This window comes from Macrotis lagotis, chromosome 1 (assembly GCF_037893015.1).
Source record: "Macrotis lagotis isolate mMagLag1 chromosome 1, bilby.v1.9.chrom.fasta, whole genome shotgun sequence".
Lineage (NCBI taxonomy): Eukaryota > Metazoa > Chordata > Mammalia > Peramelemorphia > Peramelidae > Macrotis > Macrotis lagotis.
The window spans coordinates 10,824,768-10,843,386 of record NC_133658.1 but is presented as its reverse complement, the minus strand read 5'-3'; the positions used below and the strand labels follow the sequence as shown (position 1 = coordinate 10,843,386).

Below are 18,619 nucleotides of genomic sequence, written 5' to 3'. Positions count from 1 at the left end.
TATATATTTTATTATATATTATCATTTTGAATCTGATTGTGAAAGATGCAAAGGGACAGATTTAAGTTTTACAATAAGGAAATGCCTCCTATCCTTCTAGCCTGTCTAAAAATGGAATGAGCTCCCTTGAGAGGCAGTGGATTCTCCTCCATTGAAGGTCAGCAAGCAGAAGCTAAATCACCACTTGTCGGGAATGGCATAGAGGCAGTGACTCTCTATCCCCGAGGACAGCCTTCAACCTCATTGTTTGGCACGTGGAAGACACTTAATAACTGCTAGTGAAGTGAATGACTATCACATAAAGCCCTTTGTAGACCTGACTAGACATACCTTTCCAGTTTCATTGCACATTAGTTCCCTTCACGGATTCAACTTGCAAATCAAATTGATGTCATTGCCACTCTCCCGACAACACTCCACCTCCACTGGTCCTCTGCCATGTCTAGCATTCCCCCCCTTGCCTCCATCTTATATAATCCCTCTCTTCCTTCAAGATGTAGTTCAAGCCCTACAATATTTCCATGGGAAGTCTTTCTTTATCTTGCCAACTGTTCGTGCCTTCCCTCTTAAGGAACGGAATATTTAACTGGTTTACAGAAAATTGTATTCTTCTGATAGGAGAATTTCTGGCTCAGGTTTTTGCCTCTCTGTGAAGGAACAACTGCCCCAGATTCTGTCTTGAGCTTCTTGTCATTGTTGGCTTGAAGTAGGTCGAGCACATCTCCTTCTGAAGTATGAAAAAGGCAACCTTGGGACTTAAACTGCAATCCGAATCTTAACCTGCTGGTTTCTGCTGCAGGTAGTCTTATCTTTTTCTCTTTTTTCTTATGTTTTGACTCTCATCTCCAGCATTCTATTCTCTTCAAAATTCACTTTGATTCATTTCACTTATATATTCACCACACACATATACATTACATTACATATGATTGCTGAAACATGCCCTGGACATAGACCCGTGCGTGTGTGTGTGTGTGTGTGTGTGTGTGTGTGTGTGTGTGTGTGTGGAGAGGGGGGGGGTAGGCTTTATCCTATCTATTTGTAGTTGGTTGTGTGATTGGCAGCAGTGCCTAATCAAAGGATCCACATAATTTTTATCACATTGAAATATGTATGGAATAAATAGGAAGTCAATGCAATTGTTGTCTTCTCCATTAGAATGTAAGTTCCTGGGGTGGCTAAGTGGCACAGTGGATAGAGCACCAGCCCTGGAGTTCAAATCCAGCCTCAGACACTTAATAATTACCTAGCTGTGTGGCCTTGGGCAAGTCACTTAACCCCATTGCCTTGCAAAAACCTGAAAAAAAAAAAGAATGTAAATTCCTTATTTAGTCTAGACCATTTCATCAGTTCATTTTGTATCCTGGGTCTCTGGCACATTCTCACACCCATAGTTGGTATTTAATAAATATTTGTTAATTGATTGACCCATGATTGTTAGGGAGGATGCTTGGTCCATTGGAGTTCAATTCCATTCAGCAAACATTAATTAAGCACCTACTACATCCCAGGTACTGTGCTGAGGTCTGTGGATAAACAAGCAAAAGGGAAACTGACCTTACCCTCAAATCCACTACATTCTACTGAGGAAAACAATCTGTGCACAGATAAATTAATATAAAATATTAAGACCTAAATATAAAGTAATTTTGAGGAGGAAAACTAGCAATTGGGAGATATGGAAAGTTCTTTGAAAGGAATTGGCACTTAAGCTGAGCCTTGAAAGGGACGAAATGTTCAAAGAAATAGAAATATGGAAATTATGGAGGCTAGCCTGTGCCAAGGCATGGAATTGGGAGATGGGAGAATGTGGACAAAGAACAGCAATTAGATGATGTGACTTGAAAGCAGAGTGCAAGGGTGACTAATGTATAAGCAGCCTGGAAAGCAGCCAAAGGCCGAAGGCTTTCAATTGCAAACAGAACAGAGGAGTCTGTATTTGATCCTGGAGGCAACAGGGAACAAGCCCAGCCTCTTGAGCATGGTTGGACCAGATGGACTCCAAGGTCCCTTCCAGATGTTCTCTGATTCTGTGATATGGATATAAGTACCAGCAATTCAGATCACAACTCTTTCCCATTTCTCTTCTCTAAAGAGATTTCAGGGACTCTGTGACCACAAAAATAAATAAATGAATGAATGAATGAATAAATAAATAAATAAATAAATAAATAAATAAATAGATACAATTCATCCCCTTGCAGACAATCTAATAACAATTCACTTCAACTTAACTGGTCAACCTCAAACTACAGACTGGCTAAGTCAGATGACTACTCGGATCCCTTCCAACTCAGAGCTCCTGGAATTCTGGGAAAGTCTTATTGTTCATAGTCAGGCCTGTCCTGGAAGCCCGTGCTACCCAGGGAGACTCACTAGCAAGACCTTACCTACTCAGACCAGCTTCGGTGCTGCTGGCAAAGCCTCTGAGAACTCAGGGTCACCTCCACTCCTGACAAAGCATCAGAAGAGAGTCTTAGTAGAGGATTATCATTGTTTGGACTAATGGTAATAATCAGCTAATATTTAAGGTCAGGTCCAGAATGCTGTGAATTGGTAATAGCTTTTCTTTAAGATCAATATTGAAAATGAAGCTCATTTTAGCAACTCATGAGAAGCAGAAATGACTTTGTATTTAAGTCCTGTGTTCCCTATATTCACTATGGAAGAATTCACTCAACTCTGATCTTGTTTCCTCATCTATATAGTTCTCCTTGTTCAGGGCCCTGTGGCTTTTTCTTGAACTAACTTAGGGAAATGGCAGTGATTGAGGACCTGTGAATCTTCTAAAGGTCCAAACCTACCTGGTTTGGGGCCATATTGAATGAAGCAGAGGCAAAGGAACTTGTTTTTTGTCTTTAATATGTGGTATACTTTTGGATATTCTTAAATAAATATTCATAGCCTGAGGTGCAGAGGTTGGAGATTGAAATGATGTCTCCTACTAAGGAAACCTATTTCTGGATTCACATGCTCTGGGGGAACTTGACCCCAAATGAAGAGTCATCAGGCTCTTTTATTTTGATTCAGAATACTCCCATCTTGGAACCTTGAGAGAAAGCTCTTAAAGCTTAGGTTTGTCTCAAATATAATATCTCACATGAGATTAATAGGGTCTCTTCTGGAGAGATAGTCAAGACACAAACTGAAAATAGGTATAGGTTAGCTATTTGTTTTCTCAACCACAGTAGAAATACACGAAATACAGAAGATGCATGTGTATGAACTGACAGATTCTTAAAACATGATGCAATAACCCATTGCATGTTATATTTTCCCCAGATATTTTGTACTTAAAACATAAAATACTTTGTGGAATTTGATGACTAGATTTCACCTTTCCATCAATCCTGAACTGCTCAACTAAGATCCAAATGTTCAGGCAATCCAAGATGGAGCATGAGTGGTAGTGATTATCTTCTCTCCTAAAAGGGTCTTTCAATGATCACCTCCTCCTGAGCAATCAGTGGCCAGACCCAAGAGTTTCTGACTCCTTAATTTCATGACTCAGTTAATAAGACCAGAGGGAGGAATGAAAGACCTATCTCTGTATCACTGTTTAGTGACTTTTATTTACGGAAAGGAACCCAAGTGGAAGATGCCATCTCAGGAGAGGAAGGGGGAAGATGACATTAAAATACATTCTATTTCTATATCAGTCAAGCTGATGGAAGGGGAAATCACATTTCTCTCACAACACTTAAATATTCCAAAGAAGAAATATCTTTGCAGACTAGGTCAGAGATCTACCAATGTAGATCACTCCTTTAAATTCAAGTTTTCTGGCCAAAATTTTACTTCCTGGCAGCTAATCGAGAGTAAAGCCTCTTAGAAGACATCCTACAGGGGCGGCCAGGTGGCACAGTGGATAGAGCACCGGCCCTGGAGTCAGGAATACCTGAATTTAAATCTGGCCTCAGACATTTAATGATTACCTAGCTGTGTGGCCTTGGGCAAGACACTTAACCCCATTGCCTTGTAAAAAAAATAAAAAAGGCATCCTACAGTTCATCAATGGGACCCAAATTCTTCTCAACTTGGCAAGATCTGTATGGATTCATCTTCTCCTAGCATAAGCTTTCAAGAAGCCAGACTCATAATCTGGACAACTTAGAGGATTCTGATAGAACATAATGGGTTCCTGTGCTCTAAAAGAACTGATTACTAAAATGTCTTCAACTTTATCAAATATATGCAGAATATTTAGTGTATAGAAAGCCCTGGACTCTGAAAAGGAGGCAGAGATAAAGAAAATATGATCCTTGACCTCAGGGAGCTTTCAGACAACTAAAGTACATAAGAAAAATTCACCAATAACACAAATACCAGGCAGAATCTAATGTAAATAAAGATTCAAGACATCAGGCAAAAAATCAGCAGATGTTAGAGCTAGCAAACTTGCCAAGAGCTGTAAACACATCAGAAGCTTGTCCAGTTGGGGTTTGTGGGCAGCTGGGGGCTGACTCAGCATGAATTGATTTTTTTTCCTTCATCAATCAAAAAATTTAAAATTTGCTAGCAGAGTCTGCACATCAGTATAGAGATGTTTAAAAAGTTTGTAGATTAATTGAATAGATCCATTTAATTTATCTAGAAATCCAGAGGTTTATATACTAAATTTTTCCCATGGGACAGAAGATGAATCAAATACCGAGATCCTATACACAGTCCATATAGAAACTAGACCAGTGATTCCACAGGGAACTCCAAGATAAGGTAGTTTCTTCCACCAAGGCAGCCAGTCAGCAAAGGGCCTAATATGCCAAATGCTCTGTTAAACACTGAGGATACAAAATGGGCAGAAAGGCAATCTTTGCTCTCAGGGAGCCCATAACCTAATGGGAGAGACAATATGTTAACAACTACGCAAACAACCACAAGCAAACTATGAATAGCATAACAGGAAATAATTTATAGAAAAGATACTAGAATTAAGGGGAATCAGGACTTTCAATAAAAGATGGGCTTTTAGTTGGGACTTGAAAGAAGTCAGGGAAGTTCATAAGGAGAGATGAGGAGCAGAGCATTCCAGGTTTAGAGGACAATCAGAGAAAATGGCCTGAATCTAGAGATGGAGTGCTTTGAATAGAGAACAGTCAGTGAGACCAGTATAGAAAGGAGGTTTAAAAAGACTGGAAAGATGGTAAGTGATGAAAGACTTTGGATGATCCTAGAGGCAAAAGGGAGATATTAGAGTATATTGGGAGGAGGGGAGCATCTTGATTAGGCCAGCGTTTTAGAAAAATCACTAAAGGGACTGAATGCAGGATGAATTAAAATGCAGAGAGACTTGTAGCAGGCAGACCCACCAGCAGAGAAGTGCTGAAGAAGTGATGAGTGCCTATATTAGATTGGTAGCAATGTCAGAGGAGCATATTCAAGAGATATTGCTAAAGTAAAATTGGCAGACTTTGGCGACACTTTGTATTTAAAAAGTGAGAGATAAGAAAAACACCCTAGGTTGAGCCGGGGTGGCATAATAATAAGTTCAGTTTTGAAAATATTGAGCTTAAGCTGTCAATGAGACATCTACTTTGAGATTTTGAGTAGACAGTTGGAGTGGCAAGTCTGGAGGTCAACAAAGAGGTTAGGGCTGAATAAGTAGATATGAAAATCATTGGCATAGAGATGACAGTTGAAACCATGGGAACTGCTAAAATCACCAAGTAAAATAGTATAGAGGGAAAAAAGACTACCAAGGATAGAGCCTTCCGGGACACGAATAAGTTAGTCGATGTGACTTGGATAAAGATCCAGCAAAGGAGATGAAGATTGGTCAGATATATTGGGGAAAAACCAGGAGAAAGTGGTGTCCTGAAAACCTCGAGAATGGTCTCCCCTCAAAGAGGAGAGAGTGATTAACAGGTCAAAGACTATGGAGAGGTAATGAAGGGTGAGGATCAAGAAAAGAGAATCCATTTGTTAATTTAAAAAAGTTCCCAGGTAGCTTAGGAGCGCAGCATCAGTTGAACGATAAGATCAGAATCCAATTGTAGAGAATTAAGACGCTAATAAAAGGAAAGAAGGTAGAGGTGCTAGTTGTCAATAGCCTTCCCCAGAACTCTAGTCACAAAAATAGAACTATGACTTTATCACTAGCAAGAATAAATAGATCGAAGTGAGAGGGTATTGAGAGTTAAGAGATCAGGACCTTCTTTCAACTGACAGGCTTTTTAGTTTCCACAAACCCTGAAGAATAAGGATCATGTTTAGGGTCATGCAGAGGCGGGTCGGTGAATCACGTCTTCTTCATTTTCAGCTCCATGAAACCTTACTTCTTATTATAGCAGAAATTTCTCAAATATTAACTGACTCAGTGAAAGACCCCAAAAGGAAAAAAGGAAAAGTTAAATGGGTCAAAACGTATTATTTTAAGTTCTCCTAAGATTCTTTCTTTGTGAAAAACCAGCTAAAGTGGAGCCAAAGAAGGGCAACCAAGATGGCGAAGGACCTCTAGAGTATGCCATATGGGGATCAGTTGACAAAATCAAGGATGTTTTCCCTGGAAAGAAGAAACCACAAAAGAGGAAGTATAGAGGGAGGAGAAGAGAGAACCATAGCTGTCTTCTATGATGAGAAGTGTGGCTCAGTGAAAACACACTAGATAAGGAGTCAGTAAGATCTGGATTCAAATTTGACACTAAAAGCGATATGATGTCAAGGAAGTCATTTAACCTCTCAATGCCTCAATTTCCCCTTCTGTAAAATGAAGAAACTGGATCTGTTGATTTCTAAGTTCTCCTTTGACTTTAAATAGGTTATTCTATGACATGTTTGGAAACTATCACCTGAAAGAGGAAAGAGATACATTCAACTAAGCCCCCGAGGATCAAAGAATGAGGAATGATCGGAGGAGGAAAAGTTGGGTTTGATGTTATAAAAAACTGTCTCACTATTCCCAATTTTAATGAATTGTCTTGAGAGATTATGGTTTTCCTTCACTGATGCTCTTCCAAAAAGACTAACTGACTATTTCTCAGGGGGGTGATCGGAAGACATCCTTTCTCAGGAAGCCCTGGGACTAGATTGGCCTGACTTCTCTTCAGAAAATCATCCGTTCCCTCATTTGACTGGTGCAAAAAGTTAGACAGGTAAAGAAGGAGTTACATTGTTCTCTGTGAAATGTGGGAGTCTATTGATCCAGAGGGAATTTTTTAAAAGATGTCATTGCTACAATTATGCAAATGTCTTTGTGTAAAATAATAGTGTTAAGGTCATTTTGTTAAGCCCTTGAATATTTTTAATTCAAAAACTGCATTACATTTTAATCAAACTCACTCCATCCCACTCCTTCCTGAGCAATTCACATTCCGGCCCCACCGTGGGGGCAGTTAGGATCCTGCCAAGCTCTCAGATATAATAACTATCAGGAAATTGCTTTGCATTATTCATGTTAATTATGCTGAACCAAACATTGCAAACAGGAAAATGTATTTTCCGTTGAAATATGTTTGCCTCACAGAAATCTTTTGTAAATCGATTGTACCTAGGCTTCTCTTCCTTTTTTTTTTTTTTTTTTTTTTGGTAATTGAGCCTAGAGGCCAAGAATGGTTCAGAATAAATGTACTGTAGCCTTTACCATTTTTTCATAGCCCAGTAAGTTTCATTTGAGATTCAAAAATGGTGTCTTAAAAAACCTGTAGTCATGGAGCTCAAATGCTAGCACTTATCTTTACTGGCTAGGCAGTGGATTGCCACTTAGAGCCTCATCTGTAAGATGGGAGTTGAATGAGACACCATGGGGAGGTGTTGTTAGAGCGAGGAAGCCCTAGGTTCATATCCTACACCTGCTCCATCCTGCTTGGGTTTTCACCCCAATTAAGACTATACCTTGGAGTACAGGCTGAAGTGTATTGACAAAGTGTGTTTCCTCAATGAGAGATCCTTGAACCAATGTGATCACAGGTTCAGACCTCTTCAACCAAATGGGAATATAACACTTGTCTGCCAACTACACGTCTTGCTCTGAACAAATGGGTTCATAAGATAATTCTGTTTAGACCTTTAAAAGCCCTAAATGAGGACAGCTAGGTGTCATAGTAAATAAAGCACTGGCCCTGAAGTCAGGAGGATCTGAATTCAAATCCAATTTCAGATATTTGATATTTACTAACTGTGTGACCTTGGACAAACTATTTAGCTCCGCTGCCTTGAAAAAGGCAAAACTTAAAAATTAAAGGACCAAATCATCATCTCATTTTCTCTCTCATTTTCCAGATAATGAAGCAAGGGGAAGGAGTTTGCCCAAAATCACACAAGTAAGCAAAATTTAATAGCAATCATGATGAAGATGATGATGAATAATATTTAAATAGTGACTAGAATTTGGTGAAATTATCAGTCTTCACAATCACTCTAGGAGGGAAGTGTTATAATTAATCTCCATTTTATAATTAAAGAAATTAAGTTTGAGAGCTGATAATTGACTTGCCCAGGGTCAATTAGCTAATACATATCTCTAGTAGGGTTTGTACTCAGGTTTTCTTAGCTTGGGGCCCAGAGCCCTTATCCATTGTGCTCCACCAACTAGCCATCTCTGTGATTTATATAGAATTATAGATCCAGGTCAAATACAACTCTGAGGAAGGAAAATATACAATTTATAAATAATTGCATGATTCATGGCCCCCAGGTAGATATTTCCTATTTTCTTCTTCATTCATTTCTTGATTCATAAAATGAATATGATGAATAACAAAGACAATATTATTCAAATTTCACAGTTACAAATTGTTGTCCATGGGACAACAAAGTGAATTTCTCCTGACTGTCTTCAATCATTTGCTAGAAAATCAAGTTAGATTTCTCCAAATATTGAAAGCACTGTATTAGGACCTGGTAGGGGAAGAGTAAAGATGAATGAGGCAAGGCTCTAATTATAACAAGCAAACAGTCTATTTTAGAAGCTCAAAAGCTTAGATCTTAGAATTGAAATCTCAGAGAATACACTAGTCTAGTTGCCAAGTGGTATGGATCCCCTTCAAAGTAAAGACTTTGGAACTTAAGATCATGGATGCAAACTGAAAGAGAACTTGAAGGCCACCTAGTCCTACATACTCATTTTATTTTTTCATTTTTTTATTTATCACATACTCATTTTAGAGATGATGGAAAGTTGCATAGCGGACTCTGGCCATGGATTGTTGCTATGTTTTTTCCAGGGAGAATAATCAGGGAGCAAATATGGTAGGAAGTTTGGATCCCAAATAAATGCTTGAGGGCACATGTTGATAATAGAGTGGCAAAGGAAGATAGTGTGTGAAAGGTGGAAGGGTGAGTAATGAGACTGTGTGGAAGCTAGGCAAGTTAATCAAGAACCTATCATGGTAATCATGGTATTCCAAGGCTCAGCTGTGGGCATTCAGTGTATCTTTGAGGATCTGTTTCTGTACTACCATTGTAGATCCCTGAGGGACAAGAAAGGGGAAGTGCTGGGACTAGAAATAAGTGATAGTCTCAACTGAGATTTCAGACCCTGATACCAAGGGTACATTGGACCCTAATTCCATCACAATTCAAAGAAAACTGTTGAAGATAAGGGGATTTAGGTGGCCAAAATGCCTTGCTCTCTCTACCCCTTCCTTGTCAGTCCCATGTGAGAAAGAGATTGATTGATCCAAAGCTTGTCAAATGTTTGAGCTCATATACTTCTAAACACAGATAAATGTGATATAGAGTGTGATAAACTGATGAGAGGAATGAACCAAAGAGCTATCAGAGTTCAGAGGAGGGAGGAATAAAAATACCAACACAAGTTCTTGTTCAGAACCACCCTCTGAGTTATGTAGGGATATTATCATGCCCATTTAACAGAAGACAAAACCAAGGCTCAAAGAGATTATTTGCCCCATATTGCATAATAGGTGTTAAGGTCAGTGTTTGTACTGAGTGAGTCTCCTGGTCTCTAGGTTCGGTACTCTTATAGTCCCAGAAAAGAGGGTTTCTGGCTTGTTTGTGAGGAAAGAGAGACAGAAAATTTAAAAAAACCAATGGAGACTACAATGTTTGAACCAAGTCTTGGGATAGCAATTCAACAGACCAAAATGGAGGTCATAAAAGAAATTCCTATTAAGCTGACATTTAAGAGATTTTCCTAAGCCTAATGAAGAGGTATTAAGTTAATAAGTACAACTGGGAAATGGAATTAATGATCTCTCACATTTACATAGTTACTTAAAATTTTTAATAACTCACAATAGCCTGTGAGATGTGTTGTCCAAGTTTAGGTGGTACAGTGGAGAGGACACTGGTCTTCCAATCCTCCCTGAGATATTTATGAGCTGTGTGACTAAGCGATTCATTTAACCTCAATAAGCCTCAGTTTCCTTGACTATAAAATGGGAAGAATAATAGTACCTGCCTCATTAGGTTGATTTGAAGATGTATTGAGACCATATCTGATAGTTGGCTAACAGTGTGTACAGTTACATGTTTGGAGTGCAGAAGACTCATCTTCCTGAGTTCAAATCTGATCTCAGTTATTCATTATGTCTGTGATCATGGGCAAGTCGTTTAGCCCTGTTTGTCTCAATTCCTCATCTATAAAATGAACTGAAGAAGAAAGTGGCAAACCACTCCAGTACTTTTGCCAAAAAAAAGGGAAAGGGGGGCCATTAAGAGTTAGACAAGCAAAATAACTGAACAATTTATAAAAGCATTTGCCAATTTTAAAGCCCCATGCAATTGGTAACTCAATATTTGTTTTCATAAATTCATAGAAGCGGAAGAGTCATCAAAGACCATCTAATCCTAACATGAACACAAAGACCAATTATCATCTACTTGACATAAGGTAATCAAGTCTTTGTCTGAAGACATTTAGTAAGAGAGAGGTCCTTGCTTCCTGAGATAGCCTGGTCTGTTTGCACACAGATGGGAACTGAAGATTTTTAGTTTGTCAACTTCTCCTTTATAAACTCCACCTATTCCTCCAAGTTCTGCCCATGAAGCCAAACAGAAGTCTAACTCCTCCTCAATATTCTTCCCCCATCATTTTGCTGATGAGGAAACTGAGAGGCAAATGATTTGCCCCAGGTTACACAATTGTTAGATATCAGAACTAGGATTCTAAATCACATCTTTTGATTCCAAATCCCCATTCTCTGTACTCTCCATTATGTTACATCAAACATCTCTCTGAAATCCTAATTCTTTTTCTTCCCTGAATCCTCTACCCTCCTTCAAATTGGGACTTAAGCTTATATAACCATCAAAGTCAACACTTTGGAAAGATATTTGTCCAAGGACTACTGAAGGAAAGAGACTGGGAAGACACATTTTTTAATTCTAAAAGCCTGCTGCACCCTCCTTCTCTATCCATCTATCAACATTTGGCCAAATAACAAAGAGAGTCGGGACAGCAATAGAAAATGCCGACTAATTCACATCCCTCTTCCCCCGGCAGAATCCCAATGGCTCTCTTGAAACCCATTACAGCCATATCCTTGAGTCTGTCTAACATAAAAGCAAATTAGTTGGCATTGTAAGTGGAGACCTGGACAGGACTCCTGGCTGATGAATAGCTCTGCCACTAACCAGTCATTTGGGTCCAGTCAAGATCCATCTTCTCAAAAACTGACAGAGACTTTGAGAACTCCAATCCTTGAAGGACACAAAAGGTTTCGATTATAAGGGAAATCTTTCCTGTCCACAGACACAGAGGTGGTTGTTCTCTGACTGTGAGTACTTTCTTTTTTCCATCTGAATCTGTCCTCTTTTTCCTTAGGGTCCATGAGTCTTGTCATAACAGGGACTGGTTTGGGGGCATCTGGAGGGAAGGGGGTCACCTTTCTTTTGTATCCCCAACATTTATGTCAGTGTCTGACGCACTATTAGGTTCTTAATCACCACTAGTTCAATGGCTGACTTGCAGTCATTCGGGAAGTGATGATGATGAGGCAGGCATCATACTGAGCATTGACTGTGGTACTTTAAAGGCTAACAATTTATCCATGAACACTGGAACAACTGGAAAAGAAGCATAGAGGTCACCAATTTCAACCTCATGATTTTCCATGCCAAAACTTTAGCCCAAAATAGTATTAGTCAATCAACAAACCAACACCTAATTATGAAGACAATTATCAACAAATAATTGCTAATGTTCTAGTGTACGAAGCCCTCCAGAAACTTATATTCTAATCTGGGGAATGCCATATGTTCACAATAATCAAGTCTGTGGGGAATAACAATAAACAGCTAGTATGGTTGAGGAGGAGGACCCAGAGTGATGAAAACAACAAATGAATTCAAATCTTTACACTGCAATATAATAGTTCTGTGATCCTGAAAGTGATGTTCCCAACATCTCTCATCTTTCATAATAAAGGGATTGGAATAGAGCAGACCTGGGATTCATTCTAGTCTTAATTCAATGATCCTGTGATACAGAATATTAAGAGTTGCATCGAAATTGGAGATTGGCTAATACATCCTTTAGCAGATAGGCATAAGGGGAATGGCTCCTAGGCTTAGTATCAAGGAGAAAAATCGGAGATGAATGAGAACAAGGAGAAGCCTGTTCAAACTATAAGGTGGGGAAAACCAAGAGAGAGTGAAAAGAGCAAAACATTGCTCTTGAGATTGGAAGATATAAATTTGAGACTCAGCTTTGACATTTGTCGCTTCAGTGACTGTAGGCATTTCAATTTCTCTGTGCCTCAGTTTTCAATCATTAAGAAGAATTTGTTGAGAGGACATTACTTTATAAACATAAAAGTATGATATAAACCTGAAGTGTTATTATCAGACTGCTGTGAAATCTAGGTTTGGGGAAAGATTTCAATGAGTTTTTTTTTAAGCTGGGTATAACACCACAGTCTGAGATCCTAAATGGTAAGACGATCCAAAGGGAGGAAGCCTATCAAAAATGAAATTCCCAGGGGGCTAGGTGGTACAGCCCTGGAGTCAGGAGTACCTGGGTTCAAATCCGGTCTCAGACACTTAATAATTACCTAGCTGTGTGGCTTTGGGAAAGCCACTTAACCCCATTTGCCTTGCAAAAACCTAAAAAAAATGAAATTCCCTTTAGGATATAATGCTACATTATTGCAACCAGAAGGAAAGGGGGGAAATCCTGTGATGTGACCTCACAGGAAGCTCTCTGAAGAATGCAGCTTTTTTTAATGATGTATATGAAAGATGGAAGCTGAATCACTAGTGAAAGACAAACATAAATGTCACTAACAAAACAAACACAAACATATAGCTATAATAATTAGAGTGGTTTTTAAAGTCAAGAAAGTCATGTCTTTCAGAGAAATCTACAACAACAAAACTGTATTGTATTTTTGGTTTTAATCTATATTAAGTGCCAAAGGAAGAATAAGGAAAAGTGAACTTTGATGTTGGGGTTATTTTCTAGCAGTTTTGACAGACAAGAGGGAGAAAATGGAACAATTAAAATCTTATTTTCAGTCTATTTTCAAAATGAGGACAGAACAAACATGCTTAAGAGGAAAATGAAATTCAAGGTGAGTGGGGCGAAGGTAAAAAAGAATACAGTTTTAGGTTAAATGATCTACCCCCTGATGAATTGCATCTTAGAGGGGAAAGCATATGTAAATGCAATTGCTAAAGACATATTGCTGATTCCTGAGTAATACATGGACAATTGGAGAACTGAAAAATTAGAGTCAAGTAAATCTCTTTTCTTTAGAAGGTTATGCAACTAAGATGCCTCAAATCATCAAATATTAAGCTTAATTTCCATTCCTAAGAAATCTCTGAATGATTTATAAGTGCATTTGGAAGCAAGCAATAAATCAACAAACATTTGTGAAGTAGAAGATATTGTGACAGATGCCACAAATATTAATACAAAAGTGAGACAGTCCTTATCTGCAAGGATCTTTCATTGTTCCAGACAACCAGCACTGATTTGCAAAGAAGCAAGTAATACAAGAATATCCACTTTTTTCATTCTGAGAAGAACAAAATCACAACCCAGCATAATGAAAATCTGATGAACTTAATGTCTAAGAGATCTGGGCTCTAATTCCATCTGTACATAAACTTGCTCTAGTCTCTGTCTTGTCCTTGCTTTGTTGAACTATAAAATGGGATGTTGGGTTCAGATTATCTTTAGAGTTCCTTCCAACTCTAGCACTTTATAATTCTATGATTCTTCGAGTCTGGTAAGTTAAGAGGACTTGATCCTGGGAATCATATATGAGGGGGAGATGTATATAAAATGGTTCTGGAGGCAACAGTTGCAATGATTTGGATATAGGGGAGAAGGGAGAAGGATTCAGGGATGTTGAAAATTCATATGGTTGAAATGATGGTAGTATTCTCAGGTGAAAAGTGAGAAACTCAAAAGTATAGAGATTTGGGGAAGGTTGAGATCATGACTTCAGTTTTGGACATGTTCATTTGGAAATATGAATTTGGACTGAAATGTCCAATAGATAGTTGATGATTTAGATCAAGGGAAAGAAGACTAGGTTTTCTGCTGCTCTCTATTTCTATGAGCTCTGTCCTTCTACAAATTGTCTTGTATTTGCTTATGTATGTAAATATTCTCTTTCAGTAGAACGTTACACTCCTCAGGGTAAGACTTCTTTATGTTGTGTCCTTGTAGCTCCAATGCTAGCATAATATCCAGCATGGTGCCTTGTACATGCTTGATGAATGGAACTGAACCAAAAGATCTCGATGCAAGAGAAATAAGACCAGTTTTAGACTGTCTGCTATGGCCCTGACCCTTGATGTATCCCAGATCCTTGATGTACTCCAAATGGAGAAAGTCATATGGCATGGTCGTCAGATCACTGGTCCTGGAATCAGGAAGAACCACATTCAAAATCTACCTCACACCATTTACTAGCTGTATGATCCTGGGGATATGGGCAAATCATTTATCCTCTGTCTGCCTCAGTTTCCTTCATCTACAAGATAGATGATAATAGCATGACCTCCCAAGGTTGTTATAAGGTCAAAAGGAGATCATATCCGGGAGAGTCTTTTGCAACCTTCAAGCCTAGCTATTAATATGTAAGCCTCACTGTGTCTTTCTTATAGAGCCTCCAGAATTAAGTGGGCATGCCTTTGAACTGGCCAAGAGTCAGGTAGACAGTGTCAGAGACTAGACATGTAAAACAATCAATCACGTGGGGGCTTAATCTGTAAAAAGCACTCTGTTTCCAGTTTTGAGAAGTGGAGAAACAAAAGGTAAATAAAAAGAACCCTCTTTTCTCAAAAAACTTACTTGGGAATAAATAGCTTACTCCCCTGCCTGAAGAGAGACCACATAATTTTAGATGGGTGCGTAGAAGATATAGAGAATCAATAGGAAGAATTCTTAAAGGTGAAGATAGTAACAGCTAGGGAGATAAGGCCCCCCAAAAATAGAATGATTTTCTTCTTTAAGTCTCTATCATATTGAAGCTTGTCAAGTGAAGACTGATGACCATTTTTCAGCCACGGTTCAGCTACAGGGTTGACTCAGATCCAGAGTTCTGAACCTGATGATCTGTGAACTTGTCTTTTAAAAATATTTTGATAACTGTATTTCAATTTAATGGTTTCTTTTATAATCCCATACGATTTACTTAATACTTTAAAATATTATTATTGGAAGGGGAGGACATGTTCACTACACTGTCCCAGAGGTCCATAGTTTGGTTTCACCAGACTATCCTTAACCAAACAAAAGTTAAGAATCCTTGGCTTAAATGATTTCCAAGATCCCTTCCAAGTGTAATACTGTTTCTATGATACTATAACTTGAAGCAGCTAAGTGGCACTGAGAAATGCTGAGGTGGTACAATTTGAACAGCTTCAGATACTTACTTGCTATGTGACCTTGGATGAGTCATTTTACTCTGTTTGCCTCAAGTTCTTATCTGTAAAATGAGTTCAAAAAAGGAAATGACAGACTACTCCAGGGGCTAAGAAAACCCCAAATAGGGTCATGAAGAGTCAGACAAGACTGAAAATGAAACAGCACTTGAGACTTGGGTCGATTTTGAATATCTGTCATATACCTGTGAAAACCTTCCTTTCATTGCTAGGTTTTTGAAAATGTATCTATTTGTTATTCTATAGAATTGTTGACTCATTTTTTGTTTTCTTATTTATGGTTTAAAAAAATTCGAACCTCTACTCCCTCTTCCTTGGATTCTTCCTTGTGACTCGAAGATGACTCTAGCTTCTTAGAACACAAACCCTAGTTGGCTATCCCAAGATGGGCAGTCTTTGAACACAAGTTTGGGTGGACAGTGTTTATCTTTCATCCAGTGACCAATTTAATTCAATAAACACTAACTATGCTAAGAAAAAAATGAATCAGTCCCTACTCTTCAGAAAATCATATTCTATGGGAGTTACTCACGTAGCTACATTTAGCACGGACTAAGACATTTGGACTCCCGATAATGACTTTTTTGTCCTCCACCAATTCATAAACCACATGGGGTCTTGGAGCTGGAAGGAACCTTAGAGACTACCTAGTCTTATGTTACATAAAAGGAAACTGAGGACCAGAGGAGTTAAATGCCTCAACTACAGGCAATAAAAGGATTTGAGCCTAGAGCCTACTACAACAAACTCAGGTTTTTTTCACGCTAACATTATCCTTAGAGAATGTATTGGGTTCTTTTTAGTGGGAGTATTCAGACTGATGCAATTAATTTGCTATGCTAGCCCCGAGAATGAACAGGATCCCAGACAGAATTAAGATAAGACTGGTATCTGGCAATGAGGAGATAATAATGCAGTTGTTCTCTGCCCTGGTTAGATCACATCTAGTTTGTTAAGCTCAATTCTGGCTGCCACATTTTTGAAATAACATTGATAAGTTAGAAAATCCAGAGAAAGGCCATCGTGATAATAAAAAGCTTTGAGTTTACGGAATATGGTTGTCACCCTCCATACTTGAAGAGGACTGAAACGACATCGCTATGTTAGAGCTAAGTTATATTGTGTCAGTCGGTGGCATAACCCCAGAGGGCAGAACAAAGAATGGGAGCTGCAAAGAGGCAAATGAACGGATGGCAACGATGTCAACAAATAGACTTGTCTCAAGATAGAGTAGGCTATGCTCTAATGGAGAACCAATGGAGAATTTCATCTATATACTGATACAGAAATATAGGAAGAAAATGTGTTTTTCTTTAAAACGTTATGCATTGAAATGAGTTTATTAATACTTTTTTATTATTTGATGATCTTGATTTTATTTTTGTTACTTTGAAATTTTTTATTTGAAATATTTTTCTAACATTTTGATTTTACATGATTCCTTTAATTTTATCTTAAAATTTTATTACTTTGAAATTTTGTTATTTAAAATAAAAATATTTGATTTCAAATATTTTTATAAAGATGAAATGTTACCGAGGAAAGGATGTGGTTCCCCCTTTATGGATGTGTTTAAACATAAATTAGATGACTATTTGTAGCCTGGTTCAGAAGGAATTCTTATTCAGGTACAGGTAGACTTAGATGGCCCCCAAACCTCTATAGTACTTTGAGATTCTGTGCTTCTTTCTAATAATAGATCCATAATGAGGAAGAAGTCATGGCAAGCAAATATTAATTTTCCTGGAATATCAGTAAACTCTGACCATTGCGACTGGGGCTTGATTTCAGTATTGTCAGTGGGGTCACAGCCTAATAATTGATGGGGGTTCTTAAATAAAGCAATTAATTGTGTTTTTAGTATCTTATTAATAACCTCTTCTTGGCTCCAGCAAAGGCTGGCTTTTGCAGTGGGGAGCAGAGTTACATTGAAATGATGTTGGCTGACCTTCTATTTTATTTAGCAGGTAAAAGCTTATTAAAGTAGTTAACAAGAAACACTGCATTTTAGTTGACCTGATAATTGGTATCATTGTTTCCATAAAGGGAGATATGTTGGCTGAGATTCACACACAGAGAGAAGAGTAAACCATGGCCCTCACCAAATAAGGACCAATGAAGAAAGATGTCAACATCCTTGAACCACACATTACCATAATACAATGCTCTCTAATTCAGACTGGCCAACGCGGACAAGGAAGGGTTTGAAAGAATTTCCAAGAAAACAGATATAGCGCCCCTTATATCATGGAGTCATTATTGCCTAGACCTTTGAGATATTCTGTAACAAAGATCTCAAGCATTGTACATCACTAAGACTTTCCCAGGAGCTCATACCACACAGAACCACACACACACACACACACACACACACACACACACACACACACACATTATGCCACTCAGGTAAACAGATTCACAGAGTTGTGTACTGTCTCAAAGAGAGGTCTCAGGGCAGCTAGGTGACACAGTGGATAGAGTACAGGCCTTGGAGTCAGGAGTACCTGAGTTCAAATCCAGCTTCAGACACTTAAAAATTACACAGCTGTGTGGCCTTGGGCAAGCCACTTAACCCCATTGCCTTGTAAAAATAAAATAAAAAAAAAACAATAAAAAGAGAGAGAGGTCTCACCATGATCTCATGCCTCTTCTCATGCCTTCCATATTCTTCCTAGAGGGGAATGGTGTATGTAAATGAACAGTAAGTCAAAAAGCATTATATTAAGCTCCTACTATATTCCAGGATCTATACCAAGCACTGGAGATCAAGAGAAAAAGCTAAAGACTATCCTTGCCCTCAAGAAATTCAGAGTCCAGT

The 18,619-nt window shown here is 38.4% G+C and overlaps 1 pseudogene; it reads right to left on the bottom strand.

Moving 5' to 3' along the window:
- Positions 1-16,897, bottom strand: part of LOC141505829 (surfeit locus protein 6-like) — a 37,637-nt pseudogene extending 20,740 nt beyond the window's left edge.
- Between the last annotated feature and the right edge of the window lie 1,722 nt (positions 16,898-18,619).